General features: G+C 42.7%; 1 pseudogene; it reads right to left on the minus strand.

The window, feature by feature from the left end:
* LOC134460327 (contactin-associated protein-like 4) overlaps positions 1–22,269 on the minus strand; it is a 67,386-nt pseudogene that overhangs the window by 35,120 nt on the left and 9,997 nt on the right.

Raw genomic sequence — 22,269 nt, forward strand, 5'->3', positions numbered from 1 at the left:
CCTGGTTCCGGTTTTTGAGCCGGATCACTACTAAAACTTCACATCACATGTTCCTTCTGTCATTCCCAACAACTCCACAAAGTTTCATCCAAGTCCGTTCATGGGTTTTTGAGTTATCCTGCTGACAAACAAACAGACAGACAGACAAACCAACGTGACCGAAAACATGTTGTCCTTGGCAGAGGACGTACATTAAAAAAAAAACATATTCTGAGCTTTGAGACATTACACAGTAGTCACAACATTCTGTTTTGCATGTGTTATGTCATCAATCACACATGCCTTACCACATTTCTTATAGGGTTACACAGTAAAAAATATCCCCGTGATGTCACAGTAGCTTACTGGCTACTAATTGCATTAATTTCACAGTAGTTTACTGTGGCCATCCTCACAGTTTACTGTGATCTTCTCACAGTAGTTTACTGTGGCCACACCACAGTAAGTTACTGTCACCCTACCCACACTACCATGATCCCGCCCCTCCATTCATCACCACAAAAGAGGTAGCTACCATGTTATTGTGGCACCTCCCATTCCCCACCATGACTGAGACAACTGTGGCATGGAACCAGTCCATCACACTGTTCTCTTCAAATGATAGACTGAACTATCCATAACTACAGGGAAACTCAAGTATCTGCAGTATGTGCAATATCATTACCATTTGTTAATTGTAGTCTCCTGGATGATAGAACATTAACAAGTCTGCATAGAATACTCTGGTTGAGCATAATTAGACAAACTTGAAATTTCTTAATCAAGTAAAAAACATACCAAAAAGGATACCTGCTACCATAACACTCATTACCAACTAAATAGCTAGCCAGCCAACAAACCAGTCCACCAGCCAACCAAAAGAGTCAGTTGTCAGCTAGCCAGCCAAAGAGCCGGCTAACCAACTAACACTCAGTTAGTCAGCCAACTAACCAACAAACAAGTCAGTTGTATGGCTAGCCAGCTAACAAACCAGCCATCCAGTCAACCAAAAGAGTCAGTTAGCCAGCCAACTAGCTGGCCAACAAACAGTCAGTTGGTCGGTCAGTTAGCTCACTAACCAACAAGCCGGACAGAGAGCCAGCGAACCAGTCATTTAGGCAAGCAACTCAAGCATTGTGACAGTCTGAGTTTATATAGAGGTGAAAGTTAACCATGTGACCAGAGTAATCAGGCATGTGGCAGCTGCAGGTAGTAATTCAATGAACTTGTAACAGTGCTATATACTCAAGTGAGGTCAGNTACTAATTGACAGATTGATTGAGCACTACCATTGTTCCTGGTTGATGGTAGGCAATGTCAATCATGTCATGCAGCATTTGACTTTCAATTGTGCAATGGCACTTCACAAGATAGCCTAATTTTGTTTACTAGGTGGCAATATGTAAGGGTTAACGTTCGGCGAGAAGGTCGCTACCGTGGAATAGCAGCACGACAGAGAGAATCTTTAGACCCCGACGCGGAGCGGAGGGGTCTTGTTCTCTCTGAAGTGCTGCTATTCCACAAAGCGACCGACTCGCCGAAAGTTAACCCGCTTATTATATGGATATACTTACATGATTCACACATGCGGGGACATTTCTTTAGACCTATTTAATGTTAAGATTGTTGCTGCGCAAAACAAAACAGTGCCGTTGTGGAACACCGCTAGGCAACAGCTAGGTAGGCTAGCCAGGACAACAGGTGTTGTCTATCACAGCAGCTGATTAGAGTGACAAAAGACCGGACCCCCTGCGGAGTGATATGAAACATTCGCTTTAGCCACTGACTTGTATACAAGCCAGTGGCTTTAGCAGTGAACGTCTTGTTGCCATTGACAGCGGTAGCCAGGACAACGGGTGCTGTCTATCACAGCAGCTGATTAGAGTCTTGTTGAAAAGTCGCTTTAGCAGTGAAAAGTCTTGTTGCCATTGACAGCGGTCTGTTATAGACCAACCCGTCCGTTATCGAAAAATAACAGACATCCGAACGTTGGGGAGCCCCGTTGAAATGAATGGAGCATTCGACAGATGACGTCACAACCATATAATAATCTGATTTAAAATTGGATGCTGGAGTTTTGGCGTGCACATCCAAGACAAAGGCATTAGCAGGTGCCAACTTAAAAAAGTGTTTGTGTAGCACATTGGTTGCAACTTAATTTATTGGAAGCAGAACCAGCAACATTTCCAATCATAGACCTTCTTCTAATTAGGCCTGACAATTAGTAATTACAATCAATCATGGCCAGGAGCAACCCAAAGTGACATACATTGGTTACTGTCCCTAGGGTAATGCCGGGTTAGGAGGGATTAGAACCTGCAACTCTCTGATCTTAAGTCCACCTCCCTAACCATTAGGCCAAGGCAGCCACATAGTGCACCCAATCATGGCCTAGAGCCATGAAACACCTGTTATAACAGCACAGTAGTTAACTGTGATATGACGAAACGTCTCTCTGGATTTCACAGTAACAAATTATGGCAGAATGTCACAGTATGTTACTGTGAAATGAATGCAATTAGTAGCCAGTAACTCATTGTGAGTTCACAGTATTTTCTACTGAACCCACAGTAAGATATTGTTACACACTTGAAGTGGGCGAAAGTTCAATGGGAAGGCATGTCAGTTGGGTTGAAGGCTGACGCCTTTACAGTAGTTAACTGTGATATGACGAATTCACAGTATGTTACTGTGAAATGAATGCAATTAGTAGCCAGTAACTCCCTGTGAGTTCACAGTAAGATATTGTTACAAACTTGAAGTGGGCGAAAGTTCAATGGGAAGGCATGTCAGTTGGGTTGAGGGCTGACGCCTTTACTCAAAGTGATATACAAATATACAAGAATGGTTGCTGTCCCCAGGGCAATGTAGGGTTTAGGGGGATTTGAACCTGCAACTCATTGAACTTAAGTTCACCTCCCTAACCGTTAGGTCAAGGCTGCCACATAGCACAACATGGGCCTTCAGACAGTTAATCGACATTTACAGCAAATTATTTTGTCATCAGGGTTTCAGATCGTGTCCCATCATGCAATGCACTTATGGAGAGCCATTTATCTAGAAGGAATATCTTAAGTGTGCTTCAAAATATTACTCCTTGTTATATTCTGTGTTTATTGTAGGGGTTGTACTATTTAAAGTGGTACACAAGAAAAATGACCATATTCCCACCGTCATGAAGATGGTCATGTATATCTCCCAATATATATAAGCTCATTCTCCTGCCATTTGACAGAGAGTGGTGAAAACGTAGTCAACTGATGATGGGTGTATACATGTATACCATAAGACATTAAGAATGAAATTATTTGCTGAAAATGTCAATGAAAGGTGTGATTGTAATGAAGAGCCCAACCTGTCTATGACTGAAGTTGTGCCCCAATGCACTAATAATTCAATAGATACTCCACCCACACAGTAGTTTACTGTGATGTTTCCTAGTTTATCACTTTGGCATGCTGGTTATCCTTGAAGAGCACAGTAAAATACTGTGATATGCAAGTTAGGTGAGAAATGGCAAGTGATACAATGATTTCAGACTAATTTGCTGTGTGCCGTGTGACCATCACAGTATCATAGTGTACCAGAACATCAGAGTAATTAACTGTGAGATTTCACAGTAAATTACTCTGAAATCCTTGTAAGTTTTTACTGTGTAATAGACTTCTGCTTTGGCTATTAGACTGGAGAGATGGCAGGGTGGGTTGAAATCTGTCGTGTTTTTTCAAGGGGCTGCTGCCTAGGGCTAATGCAGAGTGAGCCTGCAATCGGCTTTTTGACACAAAAGTGGTGATAGCAGTGAGAGGGAGAGGGTAGAGCCTTTCTCTCTCTCTCTTTCTCTCTCTCTCTCTCTCTCTCTCTCTCTCTCTCTCTCTCTCTCTCTCTCTATCTCTCTCTCTCTCTCTCTCTCTCTCTCTCTCTCTCTCTCTCTCTCTCTCTCTCTCTCTGGTTCAGTCACACAGCGTGAGAGAATGACAGACATAGATACAAGGACAAAACCAGAGAGAAAGGGAACAGAGAGGAAGGATAAAGAGAGAGAGAGAGAATGCATATAAGTCTGTGTCAAAGGATGGGTGTGAGAGGGGGAGGTGAGGTCCTGGTTCTGTGTGTTGGAGTCTTCCTCCCATGCTGCATTTAGCCTCATTATGGCTGCTCTGCTCTGCTCGCTGCTCTGGCTGTAAAAGCCCCCTACCTGACTTCAAGAGGTAATGACCCAAACTGGAGCCTCCACTCCTGCACACACACAGGCAGCCTTGTGTCCTCCTCCACATCTGTCCTGCTTTCTAATCCACCCCCCCCCCCCCCCCCGCTTCTTCAGCATTACCTAATGTGCCCCATCCATCTCTCCTTTCCTCTCTCCCTTCATCGCTCACTCCCTCTCTCTCTCCCACAATCACACCCAAATATACTATAAGCCTAAGCATCATGTCCTGTAGCCTCATTATGGCTTCCTCTCTCGCTGCCTTTCTCCATCCCCCCTTCATCTATCCCTCTATCTCTCCCAGCATCACTTCCTCCCTCCGACCCTCCCTCCACCACACCCATTCATCCCATCACTCCCCTTCCCTTCTTCAGTTGTTCCAGTTTTCCCCACTACATGCCTCCCTTCTTCCTCTAGTTGTGCCCTTCCTCCATCATTCCTGCTTTTTCTTCAGCTTTTCCCTTAAATCTCCTCCTCACGCCCTTCTTTCATTACTTCCTACTGTATCTTTATTCCATGCCTCCACTATGCACACTCTCAATTTCAGTTCAGTTTCAATGTCAGATTTGTACCTTTCTAATATTCTTGCATATTTACTTCTGCGTCTCTGTCATTCTAAGTCACTCTCCCTAACCCCATCCCAGTGTCTTATTTTGTGTTGCTTCCCTATTTATTTGTTTTGTTTTTGTTTACTCCCCTGCTGATTTTATATTCTATCTTTGTCTCTCAGAATCTCTCAGAATCTCTCAGAATCTCTCAGAATCTCTCTCTCTCTCTCTCTCTCTCTCTCTCTCTCTCTCTCTCTCTCTCTCTCTCTCTCTCTCTCTCTCTCTCTCTCTCTCTCTCTCTCCTTTTGTTTTAATGAGAGAGAGAGGAACTGCTGAGATGATTTCTAGCTCCAAGTTGTTACTGCTCACAACAGAAGCAATAATAACTGTGTGGCAAAGAGAGAGGAAGCTACACTCACAGTGCCTGCCAGCTGCTTCACTTTTTATGTTTTGAAAGGCAACATTAGGGAGCAAAAAAAGAGATAAAAATACAATTGCCCAAGATTTTTTGGGGTTTTGTTTTTTACATCAAAAGGGCCAACTGTCATGAAAAGTGTTGCTGTAGCACCGACCTTCTGACCCCTACTTTAATTGCCCCAAGGCCTTTGTACTTCTGTGCCCATTACAGCATGTGTACCCAATATATATGTGGGCACAGTGTGACTCAGCATGTGCTATGTGAACCCTGGGCGTACTTGTTTCCCTGCTATCTCTAGCGTGTATGGGGCACTGGGGGACTTTCTTGGCTTCTGGATGGTCCCAGCAGGAGAGCTCATAGATCCACACTTGGAACACACACAGTACTGGATATCTAATGGAAGCAGACAGAGAGGAGTAACATCAAAGAGGGAAGAACATTGGAAAAGAACTTGCGCCAAATTTGGGATTGGCATTTCTTATGCATGGACTGTGGTGCACAGGACCCAAAATGTTGTCTTAGAATTATTGGGGTAGCCTTTTAGAGCAGATGAGATTGTTTACCTTTTTGGTAACAACGAATGTCTGAACAGAGGCTTTGCATGAAGAATCAAGCAACACTCAAGCAAATGTTCTCATCCAACAGGTCAGAAGCTGAATTGCCTTTGCCATGTCACATTATGACCGGTGCTGCGTCTGCAAACTTGCATTGTAACAGTGATTGGTGTGCTCAACTTCTAATGTAAAATAAATAGCCGTGGGTGTGCTTAAAAAGAACTTTATTAAAACAAAATAATATAAAATGGAGAAAAGCGCACTCGCAACCTCAGTCTCTTTATTATTCATTATACCTCCATGCCCACGAGCAAACAGGTTTCCATTATCAATATGCATCATGCAAACAGGTCTCGGCCCTTAAGCCTTCATCAGTGTGCACCATGCAAACTTGCATCGCATAATCATAGCCTATAAAAGTATGGTACGGTATTATGAGAACCACTGACACAGAAACATATGAATGTAAAAACAAAAAATGACGAATTGTTTTAGGAGAAACATTTTCCAAGTATTACCACTTAACTACATTGAACCTAACCTATCATGTGCCTTGCGCAAGACTGTGAGATCAGAGCTGAATGCAGGAGGAGAGCACCATGACGGCCACAGCATTACGAGCACAGCATGGAGACGTGGCAAGGCACAGCACGCCGTCAAACCGAAACGAGCAGAGCAGCCGCTGATTTGATGAGCTTGTTCACTACCACACCGGCCATCCTTGAAAAAAAGGCGTACATTTCTGTGATTACACAGGCCTGAGCCATTGGAGGTGGTGGCGGTGACGGTGACGGTGGCTGTGGGGTGGTGGCTCTGGGTGTCTGATACTGCTGCTGAGGTGGTGCGGAGACAGAAGAGGTTGATAATTGTTCTATTATTATGGCTACAACCGGGTCCGCAGTCAGACAGGCAGAAATCAATTTGTTTTGCTGTTCCAAGGGTGAGATGGAAAGCAGAGAGAGAGAGAGAGAGAGAGAGAGAGAGAGAGAGAGAGAGAGAGCGAGAGAGAGAGAGAGAGTTGAGTGGGAGAGGGGAGAGAGGATGGGAAATTGAATGAGAGAGAGAACTGGAATGATAAGAGAAAACAACAGTGCCGATGAGACAAAGGGAGAGTGAGTGTGTTTGGGTGTGTGTGTGAGTGTGTGTGAGAGGGAGATAGATAGATAGGTATATATATATGTATATATATATATATATATATTAGTGGTGTGGATTGGCACTGCCCTCACGATCCGATTCGATCACGATTCGGGAGGTAGCGATTCGATTCGATTCGATTCTATGCGATCCGATCCGATCCGATTCAATTCTACAATGCATTGCAATGCATTACATTTCTACTGAAAGCAAAATAAGTGTTTAATCAGTCATGATGAGGCAATACAAGTAGTCAGATACTGGGCAACAATTTATTGGCTGTTTTCTGTATCAGTCTGTATGAGTCTGTATCAGACTTGCAATGTTTTGAAGTGCTTTTATTTATTATTTATTTATTTATATATTCATTTGTTCCCGAAATATCCATGGAAGTAATTGAAACTTAAAAAAATTGCTGGATCGATTCTGGAACTTGGCGGATCGATTCTGGATCATCCATGCCCCGCATTGGATTGGATCGCCTGATCGATCATTGTTGACACCACTAATATATAATACATATATATATATAGAGAGAGAGAGAGAGAGAGAGAGAGAGAGAGAGAGAGAGAGAGAGAGAGAGAGAGAGAGAGAGAGCGCGCAGGGGACTATGAAAATATGAGTGAACATCTAAGTAGAGTCAAATTGACACTTCTGATATGAGCACTTATCACGGTGGTCACGATAGAGGAGATGCGGCGTGAATAATATGGAGAAGGAAGAGGAGTATGAGGAGGAGTATGAGGAGGAGGAAGAGGAAGAGTAGGAAAAGCCATGCAGTAAACATGCCACTGATGTTCTATCCCTTCTCTTTGGACGATAAACAACATTCATTAACGCGGCTACTTACAGAGATCACTAAGCACGAGAGCAATGTACGCCCCAAATTTGATGACGTTCACCCTTAGTGGACGCGAAGAGACAAGTGGTGTGTGTTTAGTATGTGTGGTGGGCAATGGGTTGAGTGTGTGGTGACTTTCATGTGTGGTGTGTGTGTTTGTGTGCGCCTGTCTATACAGTACATACATTATGTGAACATACTCTGGGTAATAGGCTGCGAAAGACCCGCTCAGCTCGCTTCAGCCGGCCGGCTGTTTTTCGCTCTGAGTTGAGCTGTGTCGTGCTCAATCGTAAATCAAAAAAATGGCGGCCGAGTCGTGCTGTGTCGAGCTGTACCAGGTAGAAAAGGAGCAGTGGAAAACAGCCTTTTGCCACCAAAACCAATGACATATGCCTCCCTATACTGATTTATACAGTATATGTGTTAAATCTTTGACCTTGGCCACAGCAAACTGGTATACAATATATGTACATCCAATTCAAAAAACAAACCCAAACTTTATTGTTATTTTCTGGTGCCATTTCCATCCAACTACAGGAGCTGAACAGAGGACAAACTTAGAGGAGTGTGGGACAGTTTTAAATGATGGTAGTATACGTGACAAAGCAAAGGGCTAGGGTGATAAAAGTGTGATGAAGCGTTTAGAATGAAAGGAGATACTGAACATATGACAAATTGATGGATGCAGGAACGTCTATACACAGTAGATGATCATTTTCAAAGTCAAAGTGTGGCGTTTACTCCACAAAACACAGCTAGACGAGGAATGGGGAAAAAAAATCCATGTCTTCCATGTCCCCAGTACTAAGTGAAAGACCTGAATGGCACAATTTGTTATGTTTGCCCCTGCATAGAAAATAAATCAATTGTGTTGTCCACAGAGTACAAACTTTCTGCATAACAAAAAATTCAGGACAAAGAAAGCATATGATATCTATCAAATAAAGTAACGAGGGAATCTATTGTACCTCGCATTACTTTGTGCTACAACCATGAATGGCAAAGCAAACCAGCCCGTGACCAGCCAACTATTTCCAAACAATAAGGTATAACTGCTGTGTAGAGCATATTCACAAACAGGCAAGGAAATAGTTTTGTATTGATCCAACCTGGCTAATAAAAGGTGTTAACGTGTAATTAGTAGCTTCTATTTTTGTTTATGTTTGGGCAAATCTACAGCAGGAAAACAAACACTATCAGGCAGCGGTTGGTTTCCATGGAGAAAAAGAGTTTTTTTTTCTCTGGGGGGCTGCACTGCACATCACATTTAGTAGTGCTAATTCTACACTAAGATAGCAGGATCAACACTATAAGTGCTAAATTCAACTATTATCTAAAAAGTGCTGACTAAACATTGCAAGCTTTACTGTGTCATTTAATGGGGGAAGGGAAGAGTCAGTGATGCAGCAGTTGGTACCCGTCTCCCAGAGGGAATTGGGCCAAATATTGCAATGCCCCTGTCAAACTCGAAGTTCAAGAGAGTCCTTGTGCACAAGCCCTCGGGAAGGAGAAGGTGAACAATAAAAAGAATCCAAAAGATACCGAACACTACTTACTTTTCTTTTTCTTACTTTATTTTTCAGAGGGAGTTTGAATTTTGTTCATTTCTCCTGTCTGTCTGTCTGTCTGTCTGTCTGTCTGTCTGTCTGTCTGTCTGTCTGTCTGTCTGTCTGTCCGCCTGCAGAGTGTGTTTTTCCTCACCTACAAGGAATGCGAGCGCACACACACACACACACACACACACACACACACACACACACACACACACACACACACACACACACACACACACACACACACACACACACACACACACACACACACACACACACCTAACATTGGCCAGGGCCAGGGGGACAGGTTGCCATCTCCAATTGCTCTTGTTTTAGCTGCAGATGCTGTCGTAAATGTACATGTACTGTACCTGCCATGCACTCACCACTCAAGTCATACACTTCAGCAAGCAGGCAAACAGACACACACAGAGACACACAGAGACACACAGACACACACACAGACACACACACACACACACACACACACACACACACACACACACAGACACACACACACACACACACACACACACACACACACACACACACACACACACACACACACACACACACACACACACACACACACACACACACACACACACACACACACTCAACATCACATGCATCAAGTGTAGGTCAGAAGGCCAGAGAGTGAAGGCTGATTACACTTACTGCTTCAGGTGCTTTTGTAGGAGCAGCTGAGTTCACTCACCAGTCGATGATGCCGCAGATTTCCATCTGCAAGTCGCTGAAGTTTCCAAGGGCCATCTGCTGGACCTTGATGAGGTCCACCTCTTGGTCTCATGAGCCTTACGGTAGGGACACATACGCGCAAACTTTGCCATTCATTCCTATCAGAGAGGCGAAGGCAGGCGAAAGCAAGCGAACATGAGCGAAGCGAAGCGAAATTATTAAAGAAAGTTTAATGTTATGCAAGTGAGGAGCGAATTCGCCTGCCGGGGCCCAATCAGATCAACAAGATAACTGTTCCATTCCATTTGATTCGCCGTGACGGCCTGATGACGGTTGGATTTCGCCTCTCTTCGCTTCGCTCGCTTCGCCTCCTATGTGTCCCTACCGTTATGCAACCCTGGAACACGCTGAAGGGGTTTCGGCAGCCATGATCACCTGATTTAGCACCTTCTGGACAACCTGTAATGAGGGGGTACAATTGTCATTAGGCCTACTTAGCCTAGTAAGCAGACTGTACTATATGTTATTGTTTATTATGCAGATTACTTGGAACGAAAATTATTGAAATTTTCAGGGGATGTGTTTGCAGTGTTTGTATGAATACAAGCAAATTCTGAAATGGGCAAAGTCAGCCCAATAGTAGGCAGAGCATTCATATATTCTAGGGATGTGTTATCAGTATATGAAATTATAAAAACTTGGGTAACACTTTATTTTAGGGTTACTGTTATAATAAATCCCGTATTTTGCATGAACAAGACATTTGCGAATAAATGTCTAACAACTGTCTGATTTTGCTTAGTACATGCCTTGCAAGTTACTTACACAGGCATTAATATTGTATGTATTAGTGCTAATAGATGTAACTCTAAAATAAAGTGTTACCAAAACTTGCATAACATTCAGCACCTTTTATCCATTTTTACAATATTCATACTCTCACATACACATTCTGCCTATTGACATTGTATTTGAAACTTTGAGCTAAAAAAAACCCAACTTCCTTACCAATAAGCCTCAGCGGCCGCAAAACCTTACATTGTATAATACAATAAATGCTGAACCCTGCTAATGTTGAAAACTACAGACCGGTCTCACCACTTCCCTTCCGATCCAAGACACTAGAAATGGCAGTTGCAAAGCAGGTCACCAACTTCCTAAAGCAGAATGGATTACTGGACCCAAAACAATCTGGTTTCAGAAGTGGACACTCAACTGAAACTGCGCTACTCAGTGACTGAAGCTCTAAGGACTGCAAGAACGGAAGGACTATCCTCTGTCCTCATCCTACTAGACCTGTCTGCAGCCTTTGACACAGTCAACCACAAGATCCTCCTGAGGATACTCAAGGCCATGGGAATCACTGGCGTTGTCCATTCATGGTTCAACTCCTACCTATCTGGACGCAACTTCAGTGTGTCATGGCAAAGGAAACTGTCTACGACTCACACCCTCTCCACAGGGGTACCCCAAGGATCAGTGCTGGGACCCCTTCTGTTTGCAATATACACCTCCTCCCTGGGACGTGTCACCCAGATGTACCTGTCGTTCCGTCCAGAAGACACCACGGTATCGGCACACATCTCTCCCTGCCTCACCGACTTGTCAACATGGATGAAGGACCACCACCTACAGCTGAACCTGGCCAAGACAGAGCTCCTGGTGATCCCAGCTAAAGAGTCGCTCAGTCACAACATCAACCTCAAGATAGGCTCCACCATTGTGACCCCAAACAAAGTCGCCAAAAACTTTGGCGTCATGATTGATGATGAGCTGCCATGCTCCAACTACATCAACTCAGTCACCCGGACCTGTCGATTCCAGATGTCCAACGTACGGAATATCAGACCTGTGCTGACACAATATTCTACACAACGACTGGTACAGGCCACGGTCCTGTCCAGCGTTGACTACTGCAACTCACTCATGACAGGTCTACCTGCTTGTGCGCTAAAACCTCTGCAGATGATCCAGAATGCGGCGGCACACTTGATATTCAATCAACCCAAAAGGACTCATGTTACTCCTCTGTTCATTGAGTTGCACTGGCTACCCATTGCCGCCCGGATCAAGCACAAGGCTTTGATCCTTGTCTACAAAACCATCGCAGGAACGGCCCCAGCTTATCTGAAGGACCTACTAATGCCTTATGTTACTGGAAGAGAGCTGCGCTCATCCAGCACAAGCCGTCTGGCTCTGCCATCCAGTCGCTCTAGGTACTCCCAGTCAAGACTGTTCTCCGTTGTTGTACCCAAGTGGTGGAACGGTCTCCCAGAGGCAGCAAGACTAAGCACATCTCTTGCAGCCTTCAAGAAACAAGTAAAGACCTTCCTCTTTCGAGAGGAGCTACCAAACTAATGCTTGAGCTGGCCAAGGCCCAGGGCAGACCCTTGACATGATAATTACTTTAGTTTAGTTTAGTTTGAGTGTGTGTGTGTGTGTGTGTGTGTGTGTGTGTGTGTGTGTGTGTGTGTGTGTGTGTGTGTGTGTGTGTGTGTGTGTGTGTGTGTGTGTGTGTGTGTGTATGTGTTTGTGTGTGTGCTGTGTGTGTACTCTTGTGGAAAAAAAACGAACCCCCTCTGTGCAACTGCACTTGTTGTTTTGTATATTTCCTGTGCACTTTGTATTTGCTTGTGATGTTGGCTTGATTATGTCCTCTTCTGAAAGTCGCTTTGGTTATAAAGCGTCTGCCAAATGAAATGTAATGTAATGTATATAAAATCAGCTCATTACAAAGCAGATTATACACATTTTCCAGGAATATGTATGTATGTATGTATGTATGTATGTATGTACGTAGTAGGCCTACAGAGTCATACAGAGTAATTTATAAAACAACAAAATGCTGAAGAAGTTGTGCCATTTTCTAAAATGTGAAGGAAGTTAGACATTTCAGTCAGAGGAAAGAATGTTGAATTATTTCATCATCCCCCATTCACACCTAGCCACTGAGCCATATAGGTCTGCGTAGGGTGTAAAATTGGGCTCCTGCTTTGCAAAATTACTAGCGCAACTGAAGCATGTGCGCTGTATAATTAAGAGTGCACAACCATTAGCATTCCAAATCTCTACTTAGCAACTAGGAAGTAATCAGCAAAGCCAACACCATAGTCAGCTTGCAGAAGATTTCAGTCAAAAACAGAAAAATGCAGCACGTTATAGACTACATTCTGTTTTAACTCACGGGTAAGTACATATAACTTTGATAACTTTAACCATATGTTAATTTCACATGCATGTACATAGAACCCACTGATTATTCAGAAACATGTAGTCCTTCTTAGAATGTAAATGAGAGTGCAGTGTTTCAAAATGACATCTCAAAACCGTCCCCAAGCTGTCAAAATCAAATTGCACTGTGTACTGACTGAACGCAAGTGTGATTGGATTTCTAATTATAATACGACACAAAGAGAAAGGTAGGCCTATTGCTAGCAGTTTCCCAATTACACACATTTAACTTTCATGTTCAAAAGGACATTTTCAACAGCTTTTAATTGCTCAAAGTCACACATTAATGGAGCTGTCCAGCAGTTCCTCAAATCTATCCTGTTTTTTTCAGCCTAAATTCTCTTCACAACTTATCAAAAGGCGCATTCAGGCCGACTGAGAACCGTGGCGGTGCCTGTTCCCGCACCTTAGGCCTACCTCATACCGGCCAGCGTGTTCACGTCACATGTCTGAGCCTTCAAGAACCGTAAAGTTGGCTCGTTCGCATTAGCCTACTTGTTTTTTCTACCTGAGACGACAATTTATCTTCAGCAGGTGCATCTGGGTAACACACAGTCACGTGTGGAAAAACTCAGAGCCAGATATGAACTTGGGTAGCCTAGGCCTACTTTGCAGGTAAGCACCGGCACTGTTCTGGTCAGTCTGAAATCAGTAAAAGTGTCTTTGGATGGACCGCAATTTTGTAGATTAATAAAATTAATGACTCATTAGTCATTCATTAATCATTATACCATCAGCAACCCTTCAAGATGTCACAATCTGGTCTGGGATAAACACTAAAATTAACTTTTCATTAATAAGATTGGAATAACACAAATATCACGTATAGGCCTACTGGTACATTGTAGGCTACATCTAAAATACAGCGCACTTTTTTTCCATTCAGAAAGTACAAACCCAGCCAACATGCAGTCATCTTGTGAAGGGGCACACAAAATGATATATTCTGTTAGGCCTATAGTTAGACATATTCGTCACTTAGCATAGAAAAAGACGACCAAAGTAGGCCTACACACAGACGCACACACCAATTCAGTATGCACTTTTGAACTGCTCCATTCATATGTTCCTCTTCTTTAAAAAAAATCTAACAAAAAAACTTGAAGGCCACGCTGTCTGTGAGAAGACTGATTTAGCCTAAATGTCTTTAAAGGATAAATTATCCTTTAAAACAGCAATTATTTTGAATTTTTAAAGTCGCTTGATCTTTAGGAAATAAAGTCTTTATTGTCAATATTCCGCCAATTATTATTACATACTGAGACTGCAATAAAAAATATTGTCTTCACAAATTAGTCACAAGAAAAACACTACATTTGTAAATATCGGTTAAATATCATTATCAAGATAGTCCATGCTGTTATAGAGTAGCCTATCGCCTTTTTTCTGATATTGTGCAGCCCTAATAGAGAGAGAGAGAGAGAGAGAGAGAGAGAGAGAGAGAGAGAGAGAGAGAGAACTGGCGTGATGAAGCTTTGTAGTTTTTCGCCGGGTGGGTGGCCGAGCGTGTTTGTGGAATGATGTTGCGACGAGTCATCAACCAGTAACACACCTCGCTGATGTCAGAAAGACTCAGGTGGGCCGGCACGTGGAGCTGCTGGCTGCTTTTGTCCACTGTAAGGTTGAGGTGTCTGCTGACGCGCTCGATCGTGACGGAGTGCCAGTGCTGGTCGTACAGGAGGCTCCCCAGCGACGCCGAGGTGTGAAAGTCGGGAGATGGTTGCTTGCCTGGGATGGTCGGAATGGAGAAAAAACAAAGTTGTAATCAATACTTCAAAAAATATACAGTATATGATGGGTGCCACCACATTCTTGAACTTTACGTTAACAGTCTGTCTGTCTGTCTGTCTGTCTGTCTGTCTGTCTCTCTCTCTCTCTCTCTCTCTCTCTCTCTCTCTCTCATCCATAAACATGTGCTCATATGCACACATGACTGCACATAAGAGTAAAAGAGATACGAAAAGAAGGCTGTACACCATCTCAGACTAATGACTGTTTGCCTGTTTTTCCAAAGTACATGAGTTAAATGCCTTTTTGATTGTGATATGCTAATTTATTCTAATCTATTTAAAAAGAGGGCAGGGGAAGACAGCAGTGTTTACTGTAAAAAAAAAAATGCAGAAAAAACGTCTTCCCTATAAAAAAACAACTGCACAATGACCATTGTTATACAATTTCTAGAATATCTATTCATTAGCCCGTGCAATATGTCTGGCCCTGCAGCAAAAAAACAACAACACATATCCCTTGAAATGATATACAATCAAACGTACTGATAATCTATTTCCATTTGACAGATGCAATATTCTGCCATGTCCTCAAACTAACTTCAATGTGTTATGCATTTTCTTTCTTCTTGTACAAACTTGTAACTGGAAATGAGGCAGCAAAAAAGAGTGGGTGGAAATAAGTGGTGACATTGACTCAATATCGTAATTAGGCCCACTATCCAAATGCCACAGTCAAAGGGTGATATGAGACTCATCAAAAAGCCTTTGGAAACTTATAGGTGAGTTGTACACAATGTTAGTGACTGCGCTTTCAGCAAAGCCGCTGTCACAGCTGTTCTGCATTTGTCATCATGGATGCTGTTGCTGACGTTACTAGACACACAATTACTAGAAAATGGGAAGGAGTGTTCAGGTGCACTGTATTTCTGAAGGGAGAAACGAAAGAGAAAATAGAAAGAAAATGTGTTTGAGGGTTCTAATGAGTAACTGTGTTATTTGGTGGTGAAGAGACCCTCCCCCCTCTCTCTTGTTCATGGTGGAGTGGCTGTTTCAACGGTGTGTGACTCTAATGCAGATTATCTCATTACATCTCCCTAGACAATAATAATTGGAACACTCTGGATGGCAGGCTCCAGAGAACATAATCATTTCATAGCATCTTCCGTGGAGCAACCACTTGTTTTTCTTTCTTTCTTTCTTTTTTTTTTTTTAATTCCAGATAGCATAGATGAGTGGACGGATTACACTATCGCTGTTTTCAAGATGCCGTTCTGTAAACTCATCTCTTCAGAATAGTGTTGCTCCACCCCTGAAAGTACAGTGTACATTATTTTTCTCATATGATTAAGCTTTCAAAATTAACCATGCAAAGTTTTTTTTTCTGTGGAAACACAGTAAAAACAAAACCAGCTTGATTTCACAGAGATGCACAATCAGACAACTTGATCACAGGTTTGAACAGAAGGCTACAAATGCTGCAACAAATTTGTCCCAACCAGCTCTGAAGCATCTGATTGTACAGCGTAATAGACCATTCATTGTGGATAGATCAGCTACTTTTGTCAAGTCGCCTGTGATAGAAGCAAAATGTGGCAAGGGTTTATGCTTTCCTCACACGGCACTGATACCTTTGAAGTTACACACTGCAAATCCAAAACACACTAGCATGTCACAGAGATTGAATGTCTCAACAACTCAGTCACTTCATTGTGCTACACACAGCAGCAGCGGTGATCACTGTATCAGTCTGGTGCCACTTCATCACAAAGGTCATATTGATCCCGGACACCACACAACAGCCAAGCCACCACCCCTTTCACCCCTCACAGAAAGCATCCTCCATCTCCCACACCGCTCAATACAAACCCCATAGCACTGGGGGCAATTAAGTGTGCACGATATTCCCCAGGTTAATGCGCTCCGGTGGCCATAAATGCATTTGTTGCCAGAGCTGTTTGGAATGACCTCTCGCTGTTTGCACGCCCGATAAATATTGCCAACGCCGGTGAGGAATTGGGGCCAAATGGGAGTCACTGAGGCACAATATCAACAGACATTTTGATGAATGTAAACTGCAGGAGAAATGAAATGGCTTGGGATGCTAGGCATAAATCTTAGCAACGCTATTTATTTATTTCATTTTTCTTCTCTCTCTCTCTCTCCTCCTCATCTTCCCACCTGTGCCGCTGTGTTAACAGTGTATGCCAACAATGAGCATCTGTCCACATAGTACATCAGGACCTCAATTCAGCAATTCAGTTTTTTTTTTAAAGAAGCAAGAAGTAACACATTTGCATTGTTTTACTGTACCAACTCAAGGAACAAAGCAGTAATGTCTAGTCATTACAGGAAGTAACAAATAATGTCTTCACGCTACAGGAAGTAACAAAGAATGTCTCCACGTTTGCCTTGCTATTACCTACTCTCTCTTGTGTGTCAGATCAGCGGGCTTAACGGTAAGACCTGGGCAGCCATGGTGTAATGGTTAGGGAGCTGGACTGTAGATCATTAGGTTGCAGGTTCAATCCCTTCCTCCCTCCATGGCTGAAGAACCTTTGAGCAAGGCACCTAACCCCACACTGCTCAAGGGACTGGAACCAATACCTTTCGGTACTCTGGCCCTAATAATCTTTTGGAAAACAATAAGGCTTTGCACTGATATGATGAAGGGCCACAGCTCGGGCCCTAAACATTACTCCTTTTCTCACACGAAGCCTCCTTATTAATTTTATTCTTATTTTAGTTCTTGTAATGTGTCGCGGCTATAACCTTTGACCGGTACAGGTCGTTTCGTCTAATGAATTGTTCCGAGGGGACCATTCGTATAAATCGTGGGACTATTCGTATAAGCCTTATACTATAAGGCATGGGATGTTTCGTGGAGGACGTTCCGTCTACCGCCTTTGACCAGCATATGTGTCTCTGTGTGTGTGTGTGTGTGTGTGTGTGTGTGTGTGTGTGTGTGTGTGTGTGTGTGTGTGTGTGTGTGTGTGTGTGTGTGTGTGAGTGAGTGAGTGAGTGAGTGAGTGAGTGAGTGAGTGAGTGAGTGAGTGAGTGAGTGAGTGAGTGAGTGAGTGAGTGAGTGAGTGAGTGAGTGAGTGAGTGAGAGAGAGAGAGAGAGAGAGACGAGGATGGCTGTCTGTTTAAGTCTGAACCACAGACAGCAGAAGGCCTTTTGAAGTGTGTGCTGCCACCCACTACACCCTGAATCTAAGCCTGCCATAAGCCATAGCTGGTGACAAAGAAATATAAAGAATGAATAACATAGCCTACGTATACGTATCATATAATCACAGTCCAGTAAAATATTGTGCCTATTGTGGGCAGGAAACAAGCGGACAGTATGCACTGCGGTTCTAAAGAATTGGACTGGACCACAGAGAGCCATTTCATTTTCCCGTCCTATTGTACGGCCAAACAGACCATGAAATTTCTTGGCGGGAAATTACAGGAAGTGGCCAGAAAAAGGTGGTATGGGGACTAAAAAAGGCGGTCAATGAGTCAGACTCGCACATTTATGAGGAGGTCGGATGTGCATAAAAATGAGAAAAGAAAATGGAAAACACAGAGATGTAATCATCCAGAGGCTGGAATTACATATTTTTCTTAAATGTTAATTCAGTTCTGACTGTCTGTCTTTGAATTTGCCCTACCAAACTCATTTCCTTTGAAAGGATGAAAAGGGTTTTTTTAAGCTCCCTCAAAGTGCCTTGATCCTGCTGACATTTGAAAAAGAAAGTTCAATAATAATACAGTTGAACTGGAAGGTATTAAGTTCTCTTCAGTCTATATGCCATTTCACCTTGACTTATTTTATTGCACTGCTGTCAGTACTGTATGTATGGCTGTCAGCAGAGGTGATTCTAGGGTCAGGTGGGGCCCCAAGCGAAAATGCAAAAGAGTGTACATTTGAACCAAAATCACCACTACTATCCTGTCGTACAGTATGGGCTGTTATTCAATATCTAGGGGCTTGGGGGCCCCAAAGCATCTGCCTGCCTTGCCTGGTGGCAAGGTGCGCCTTTGGCTGTCAGTTCTGTACTCATTCACATTAAAGAGATAAAGCACACCAGTTCTACAGATGAGTTGAGATCATTGAGAATGAAGGCGACTGCAGACTGAGCACAGACATACAGTAGACTTTTGTACATTACTGCAATATAACAGAGGGACATGGATTTGAAATATATTTAGGCCTACTTTTTTATTGAATGTGTGCTTAGATTGGTTCAGTCAGTGAAGTGGCTGATAACAATACAAAAAATGGGTAACACTTTATTTTAGGGATACATATATTAGCACTAATACATACAATGTTAATGCCTGCATAAGTACCTTGTTAGGCATGTACTAAGCAAATGGTAAGGCCTACTAGGTCCTTGCTAAGGTTAAATTGGCAATAAATCATGAACAGACATTTGCGAATACATGCCTAACAAATGTTTGATTTTGCTTTGTACATGCCTTACAAGTTACTTGTACAGGGACATTGTATGTATTAGTGCTAATAGATATATCCCTAAAATAAAGTGTTACCAAAAAATGAATGTCTAAGTATTTTTGTGAAACGGTGACAACTGATGGCACCGGTGAAGACTGGGTGACATCAAAAGTAGGCCTATAGTTCATAAATGGGTCAAAGACATTTTTGGGCTCAGACGTCAGGTGGTACAACCACAGCCACCATAGCTGTGCGAAATGAGACAGGCAGGAGGATGAACAAGGGGAATTGGGAAAGGGATGATGAGGAAACAAACAGAGAGAAAAGATGGGAGGGACAGAAAGATAGGGAGAAGGGAGAGACGAGAAGAGAGACACATAATCAGGAGAAGCGAGAGAGAAAGGCTTTGACTGTGGCAGCAGCACAGCTGCTTTGTCACTCATTATTAGGGCTGCACGATTATGGGAAAAATCAGAATCATGATTATTAATCACGATAATTATTTTTTTTGCAGAATTTTATTTGAAATTATAAAAAGGAAATGTAACCAAGAATGAATTACGTACGGGTCGAACAAAATAAAATTGAATTGTAACAATTATGTAAAAGGCAATAGCATGAAACTTAGGTGGACAGATATCTGGCCAGAAACACCAGCCTATCAGTATATTCTGGCTTCAAGGATGCTCGAAGGCAGGTCACTATTGCCACGATTAAATCACGATCGAAATAACTAGTTCGATATCATGATTTAATCACAATTTTTGATTATTTTCGATTAATTGTGCAGCCCTACTCTGTATCCAAATCAGCACCAGCCAAGCAACATGCAATCTCCCGTCCGTCATAACAACGGATGGATTTAATTTTCACCTCTCTATTTGGTTTGTTAGAGGAGGAAGAAAGGAATGGAAATGCACCACGCGACACACTTGTCAAGACCAGACCTGTCGAAAACCAGACACAACGTGTTTCTAAAAAGCTCTGAATTTTGGGTCTTGGCAATTGGGATTTGTTAAAGAAAAAAAAGAAGCTATTTGGTACATTTCACACATTGGGCACACATAGAAAATGAGTTGGGAGAGAATAACTTCTCAAAGGACAAGAAGGTTCCCTGACATTGCGTGTTCTTGCATTTTATATTCTGAGGTTTTTGAAAGACACTTAGCCTATTATTATTCTGTTAAGCTGTGAGTTAAAGCTTTGAATATGGCTGTCAGCCAAGTTGTCAAATGAATCAATAAAAAAATGACTAAAAACTAAACCGTAGAATAAATCCAAGGTGCTTGTGTATGCAGCACTCATAGATTTCATGACCACATGAAGTGATATTATTGGCAGGCAGCACCACAACACTTCATCATAAATGTTGCTCTTGCTTGAACTCTGTGGGAAACGATACCCATCCATTTCCCTTCCATGTCTGCATAAATTAACTCATATGCCCATGCTAAATCCTTCCTCGTTTTGGGGCAAGCTGTCTTTCTTTTTTTTTTTGCTAATATAGAACACTAGTGTGTAAAGGGATTTTATGCTTCAGTGACATACAGTAAGTCTGAATAACCCATAATGAGAGTATGGTAAGCTGTTTTGATGTGTGAAGAATTTCAAATTTAGCCTGAGATAACACTAGCATGTCACCTATTTCTGCGTCAGTGATTTTGTCCCAATTCGAGCCTTTTGTGCTGTGTGATAAAGCAGAGCATAGTTCCTACCAGGAGATGCCTCCTGTGTGACCCACTGCTACAATATTTCATAAATGTGTCAGAGGTTTATTAAATTAAGACACGGCAACCGTTTCTTTATCACAAGATAAATGAGGTGTTATGAAGACCCTTTTCAGTCTTAACTGAACTTTGTCAAAATACTGTATATACTAGTTACTGCACTTGGCCTTTGTATGGCAACATTGATGGGGCATGCTTTCTTCGTAGAATTGTCTTTGATCATGCTGCTTAAAATCCTTGACAGATTCTTCCACTCTCTTTTCTCACATACTACAGCAGCACCCCTGAATACCAACCAATGTCCTTGTAAGACACATAAAAATGTCACCCTTCTGTGAACTCATCAGATGACACACAGTGGCACAAATACACTCAATCTTTCACAATATGACAAAATGGAATGCTTACAAAACACATCAAGCACAGTACAGGTAGGATTTGTTGAAGTGGTCTGTGAGGTGAACTTCACAGCTCTAGTTTTCTCATACTAATCATTCATTCTGAATTTCTGACCATTTCCGCTCGTCCCTGCCCCGGTATCAGCCAGAAAACGCCACTGAGTGTTAATATTCTGTAGCGCAATGTAGAGAGAGAGTGATGGTGTAGCTCTGGAGCAGTTCTGGATGTGCACATGTGATTAGGCTCGTGACGACACAGTAAGATCTTTGCTAGGACGTGGGCATGCACAATTTGCATGAATGCAAAATGTTCTAACCACAATGCATCAAACTGGCAAAGTGCGCATGCCCATTGCCTAGCAAAAATCTTACTGCTTCGTCACGAACGAGCCTATTGACGGGGGCCGTGATCGACGGGCAATGGCTGCACAGTTTGCGCAGTGCGCATGCACACTGGGCCATTTCAATGCATTTGTCTAACTAGAATGCATCGGAATTTCTCATTCTGCATGCATGCTGCACAGATAGCACAGAAATGTATGTGCAAGCATAGACAGCGCACGCACATTCATCAGTGCTTCATTGGTCCCGCTGTTATCCTACAATATTCTATTTCGACACCCTCTCCCGTTTGCAGCCAAGTTTAAACTGCCCCTTCCCGCAAGAGTTGAATACCAATGCAGATCAAACTTCTGAGTACCTTTTAAAGGAAAACACAGGTTTTTTTGCAATTGCATCATTAAAGGGGTATGCCACTATGTTGGGGCTTAATACAGTTAGAATCGTTGGCCAGGGTTTATATAGGTGGTAAA

This window comes from Engraulis encrasicolus, chromosome 12 (genome assembly GCF_034702125.1).
Source record: "Engraulis encrasicolus isolate BLACKSEA-1 chromosome 12, IST_EnEncr_1.0, whole genome shotgun sequence".
Taxonomy (NCBI): domain Eukaryota; kingdom Metazoa; phylum Chordata; class Actinopteri; order Clupeiformes; family Engraulidae; genus Engraulis; species Engraulis encrasicolus.